This window comes from Furipterus horrens, unplaced genomic scaffold (genome assembly GCF_987537825.1).
Source record: "Furipterus horrens unplaced genomic scaffold, mFurHor1.1.pri manual_scaffold_1, whole genome shotgun sequence".
In the NCBI taxonomy this organism is placed as follows: Eukaryota; Metazoa; Chordata; class Mammalia; order Chiroptera; family Furipteridae; genus Furipterus; species Furipterus horrens.
This window is the reverse complement of record NW_028327171.1, coordinates 174,971,766-174,978,078: the sequence shown is the minus strand read 5'-3', so window position 1 is coordinate 174,978,078 and position 6,313 is coordinate 174,971,766.

Genomic DNA, 6,313 nt, shown 5'->3' with positions numbered 1-6,313 from the left:
TCACCGGACTTAAGGTTTTATTTATACAAAATTATGTTACTTGCAAATGAAAGAATTTTGCATTTTTCCTTTCTAATCTGGGTGCTATATATTTCTTATTCTTTTCTAACTGCCCTTGCTAGAACCTTAGGTATAATGTTGAGTAGAACTGTCAAGAACAAACATTCTTATCTTGTTTCTGATCTTAGGAAGAAAACCATCAAGTATGATGTTAGCTGTAAAATTTTTCCATATGTAATTTATCAGATTGAGACATTCTCTTCCACATTTACATAGTTTGTTGGGCCTTTTTATTAGGAAAGAATATTGGATTTGTGAAATGCTTCTCCTATGTTTCTTGAGATAATCATGTTATTTTTGCCTTTTATTCAATTAATATGGTGTACACATAAATTGATTTTTAGGTGTTAAACTAACCTAAATTTTGGGGGCAAACCCCAGTTTTTCTTAATACTTTTTTATGTTGCTGAATCTGGCTTGATGGTATTTTGTTAATTATTTTTTTGGTCTATATTCCTAAAAAATATTTGTTTGTAGTCTTTTCTTTTGTTGTCTTTGGTTTTGGTATCATGGCAATACTGATATCATACAATGAGTTTTGATGTATTCCTTCCCCCTTTTTTAGAATCATTTGCAATGTATTGATATTAATTCTTCTTTAATGGTTTGGTAGCTTTCACCAGTGAAGTGATCTAATCTTATACTTTTCTTTGTGAGATTTTTTAAATCACTAATTGAATCTCTTTACTTGTTATAGATATATGCAGATATTCTACATCTTTTCTCCAAATAGAGAATACCAATATAACGATAGATGTTATAAGAAAAGAACCAAATATATATTCTGGCATCAAAAAGTACAATAATTGGAGACAGATAGACTTCTGGCCAAGATGGAGACATACACAGACACATTGCATCTCCCTCCACAAATAAGAAGGAATACAACTAGTACATCAATACTAGAAACAACCGGAAGTTACAGAAAATCAAGCTATATGGAAGTCCAACAAACAAAGATATAAAGAAGAAATACTCATCCAGACAAGTGGGGGGGGCGGAGCCAGAGCAAGAGGACATGGTGTGGTGTAGGCAGTGGCGGCAGCGGCAGTGGCAGGCCGGCAGAAAGTGCAGTCACGTTTTTAAAAAGTCAGGAAGGACACCTGGGGAGCATTCCCAGCTCCTCACCAAACCTAGCAGCTCACGGTCCCAGTACTGGAGAAAATCAAGCCTCATTGCTTCTGACTATGCAGATCAGTGGGGGTTGGGGTGGAGGCAGAAACTGCCAATCTCTCAGCAGAGTCCGCTTGTTTAAAGGGCCCCTACTGTCTTAGCACATCCGCACACCCACCCACTCTGGGAACGATGGCCAAGGCAGCAGCTAGAGGGGCACCAGTCTGGTGCAGAAGTGGGAGAGGTGCCTGGAAAAGGGGCGAGTGCTGGGCAGGCAGCAGTGTTCCCTCTCGGACCCCTCCCCCACATACAACAGCACAACGTGGTGAAACAGGTTGCCTTGCACTGATGAATCCCTAAGACTCCACCCCTTACAACATAACAGGAGCGACAGCTCTACCTGGGATGCGGAGGCAAACAAACACAGGAGCCTGTCAGAATGAGGAGACAGAGAAGTATGGCGCTAAAGGAGGAACAAATTAAGGTTCCACTGGGAGAACTAAGCGACAAGGAGATAGCCAACCTAACAGATGAGGCAATAGATGACCTAACAGATGCAGAATTCAAAATACTGGTGATAATGCTCACAGGCTTGACAGATATGCTTGAGTATGGCAGACACATAAGAGAAGAAGTGAAGGCTATGCTAAGTGAAATGAAGGAAAATCCACATAAAACCAATGGTGAAGGGAAGGAAACTGGGGTTCAAACCAATGATTTGGAACATAAGGAAGAAAACAGTTAACCAGTGCAGAATGAGGAAGCAAGAATTGAAAAAAAAATGAGGAAAACTTCCAAAATTTTGCGAAGGAGATGCACATACAGGTCTGGGAAGCACGGAGGATCCCGGGTAAACTGGACCCAGAGGGGACCACACTAGGATGCATCATGACTGAGATGCCAAAGATGAAAGATAAAGAGAGAGTCCTGGGGGCAACAAGAGAGAGGCGGAGAGTTGCCTCCAGGGGTGTGCCTATAGAACTATCAGCTGATTTCTCAAAGGACACTTTGCAGGCAGGAAGGGACTGGCAAGCAGTGGTCAATGTGATGAAAGGCAACCTGCAACCAGGATTACTCTATCCAGCAAAGCTATCCTTTGGAATGGAAGGGCAGATGAAGTGCTTCCCAGACAAGGTAAAGCTAAAGGAGTTCATCATCACCAAGCCATTATTATATGAAATGTCAAAGGGACTTACTTAAGAAAAAGAAGATCAAAACTATGAACACTAAAATGACAACAAACTCACAACTATCAACAACTGAATCAAAATAATAAAAATGAAAACTAACTATGCAAACCAGAATAGGGATAGAATCAAAGGTATTTGGATCATTTGGAGGGTTATCAGATAGGAAGGGGGAGGGGGAGAAATGGGGATATGGTTCGGGGATTAAGAAGCATAACTGGTTGGTACGAAGTAGACAGGGGCAAGTTAAAAATAATATAGGAAAGGATGAAGGCAAAGAACTTATATGCATGACCCATGGACATAAACTAAGGGGAGTGGGATTGCTGGAGGGCAAGGGATTACTGGGCAGAGGGGAGCAAAGGGGAAAACATTGGAGCTACTGTAACAACATAATCAATAAAATTACTTTTAAAAAAACAGGCAAAAAGAAGTACAATAATTGAAATTAAAAAATTGACAAGAGGGCCCAACAGCAAGTTTGAGCAGGTAGAAGAATCAGTGATCTTAATGACAGTTCAATTGAAATTATCCAGCCTGAAGAACAGAAAAAAATGAACATAATCCCAGAGACCTGTAGAATATTACCAAGCATGTTAATATATGCCTCAAGGAAATACAAGCAGGACTGGAGAAAGAAAAAACAAAAAAAATTTTTTGAAGGTAATGATGACTTAAATGTATCCAAGTGTTTAAAAATAAAATAAAATAAAATAAAAATAAAATAAAATAAGCCTATATATCAATGAGCTCAACAAACTCCAAGCAAGCTAAATTAAGTACAGGCATACCTCAGTACATCAAGTTTTCCAAAGTTAAACACAAAAAGGAATTCCTTACGGCAGCAAGGGAGATTTGATTCATCTCATACAAAAAATACCCAGTATGACTAACAGCTTATTTCTCATTAGAAACTAAGAAGGCCAGAAAGCAAAGGAGTGATATATTCAAAATGCTAAAGGAAAAAAAGTGCTAGCTAGGAATCTCATATCCAATAAAATAATTATTTAAAATGAGACATAATTCCCATACTTTCCTTAGTTCTATAAGCATGCTTTCTTTTTATTCTTCAAGCATATTTTAAATAGGTGATTTTAAGTCTTTGTTTAGTCAGTCTAATATCTGAACCTCCTAAGGGACGTTTTTATGGATAGCTTTTTTTTTTTCATATTTGGGGCTAAATTCCTTATTTCTTTACATATCTCATAAATTTCTGTTAAATGCTTGACATTTCAAATAATATAATGTAGCAATAATGAAATCAGAGTCTCCCCCTTTTCACAGAGTTTGTTGCTATTGCTGTTTATTATTTGTTAGGTGATTTTTTTTGAGCTACTTCTATAAAGACTATATTTTTTGTTATGTTTGGCCACTGAAATCTCTGCTCACATAGGTTAGTGGTCAGCAAATGATTAATCAGGGATTTCCTCCAATACCTAGAATCAGTGAGTTTCCTAATCTTTGACAAAAGGCTCTGTGTGCATGTTGGAGTATACATTCATTATTGAGCCAAGAAGTTGAGAACTCTGCCTTAGCTTGCACTTTCTCAAGGTCACCCAAGCATGAGAAGTTAACGGCTTTAGGGGGTGTTTCCTGAGAATGTACACAGCCCTTCACATGTGCAAAGCTTTCTAGAATAATAAGGATATGTTGAAACTTATTAAAGCCCTTATGGACCTCTCATTTCCCAACTTTTCCTTTTAACTTTTTGGTAAGCCTATTATTTGCTCCAAATGTTATGCATCACTCAGACAGCCACAGTGCTAACAATTTCTTAAAACTGCTTTCTACAAAATCCACAGAGAAAAGGCTTTTCATGCTGGTGGAGCTCCAAGTCAGGTCAAATAAAGACAACCTAGCAAGTAGTGTCTTTTAGAAAACCACAATATAGGTCAAATAATAACATTTCTCTGGGAATGGGACTTTAGAGGAGCTTCAACTATGTTCTCCTCCCTCCAGTGGCTGCCAGACTAAGGTTTTGACTGTGGTTAAGAGCAGTTAGTTTTCATGGCCACTAAGCTGAGGTGTGAGAATGAAAATAGGGCAAGCTAAAATGCCATGAAATGTGATGTTCTTATCACGAATCACTTGTTTTTCTTAAATAAACACTTCCTCAATTGCCGAAAGCCTTCAGTTAATTTCCAGTTTAGAAAAAGTTTATTCTGACCATTTTTGCCAGTTTCCTGTTTGCCTATTTTTGTTTTGTTTTGTCACCTGATGAGAGATTCTTAAGAGAAAAAAAAGAAGGGATGAAGAAGGGTACAGGAAGGGAAAAATACAAGCAAGACAAAATTGGAAATTTCCAAGCAGCTTGCAGTGCATGAATGTCACTTCTCTATACAAAAAGCTATAACTGCTTCTTAATCTCAACCCTACTAGGAGAATTTCATGACCTGAATATTTTTATCCCATGTTAAGCGTACAACCTTAGTTCTCTATCTCTTCAGAGTGTAGACAGACATTCTTCTGGTTAGGGAAGCCTTCTGCCCATGTTTCTATCTCCCTGCTCCCACTTTCCGTCCACACCCACACTGAAGGTTATTGCTTTAGTCTAAGGCGCTGGCTGGGGACTGCTATGCTGGTGCAGCCACTGCTTGCAAGTAGAAGGGAGATACGGGCCTGAGAGATTATCTGTGACAGGCCAGAGCAGAAAGAGATTATGGTCTGGCCCACATTTGGGTTGCTGATTTCCAAACCCCAAATATTTTTATTTTCCTGTAGGGGCAGAATAAAAGGTTTTCCTAGTAGGTTCAGAGGACATGGAGGCTAGAGTGACCATTAGGATCAGTCGGAAAGGTCAAGTAAAGCAAAGTTAATCGAGTCCCAATGCTCCACGAATCAGCGAAGCTAATGACAAGAGAACATTGTGCCCAGTATTCTCACCGTGTTTTGGGTCTTCTATCTAAGGGAAAGGTGCCTTGGCTGGAGGACTGTAGGCCCTGTCCGTAGGAACAAGGAGCCAATGAGAAAGTGCATATTTAAGAACTGAAAGAGAAGATAGGTTCAAAGAGGAAGCAGCAAAGTTAAATGTGGTTCAGTAGTTTCTGTATCATTGTTGAATCAGAGCCTGATGCCGACTATAAACCAGAAGACCTCTCTCTTAGCTGATTCACATCGTAATTAGTTATAGTTTTGTTTAAATTGATAGTTATCCAAAAAGGATATTAACCCATGCCATTTTGGCTAATTTGGTTGTTTCCAAAGTCCTTAGTTAAAAAAAGGAATTATCCTCTTTATAAGGAAGTGGGCGTATCAAAACCTGAATGTCTTTAACTGACTATTTGCGGCAGTTTAATTAGGTAGTTCAATAACTCCCACTGCATTGTGTTTACTTAGGAACCATCTATCCGCATTCTATCATACTGATCATCAATCTTAATCATTTAGATATTATAGGATAACCACATTTAAATGGTCCTCATAAAAGGGATTTTTCCTATTTTTTTTAAATTGAAAAGTAGGTAAATATTTAATTGATATCTAATAGGAATTTCCTCTGATTTCATTGCAGAAATATGATATTTATATGTGTGGAATTTGTATCTATGGTAGAAAATACTAATAGCTTATCCACTAGTTAAGTCAAAGACTATACAAATTATGTTTTCTTTAAAAATACTAAAAATATCAAACACTGAAAATGAATAAAGCAAATTTCTGCTTTTAAAATCTTATGAAAAAACATTTTTAAGGAAGTGTGAAAATTTGAGCACTTCAGCATCAATGAAAATGAACTATATTAACAGGTATACATTTTTTGTTTTTGGTGATGAAAAAGTTTTAGAATTAGAGAGCGGTCATGATTGTACATGATTGTGAATATTATTAATGCCACTGCATTATATATTTAAAAATGGTAAATGTATGCAAATATCAAATCACTACATTTTACACCTGAAACTAAAATTTAATACTGTATGCCAACTGTTCTTTAATTAAAAATAAAAAATTTA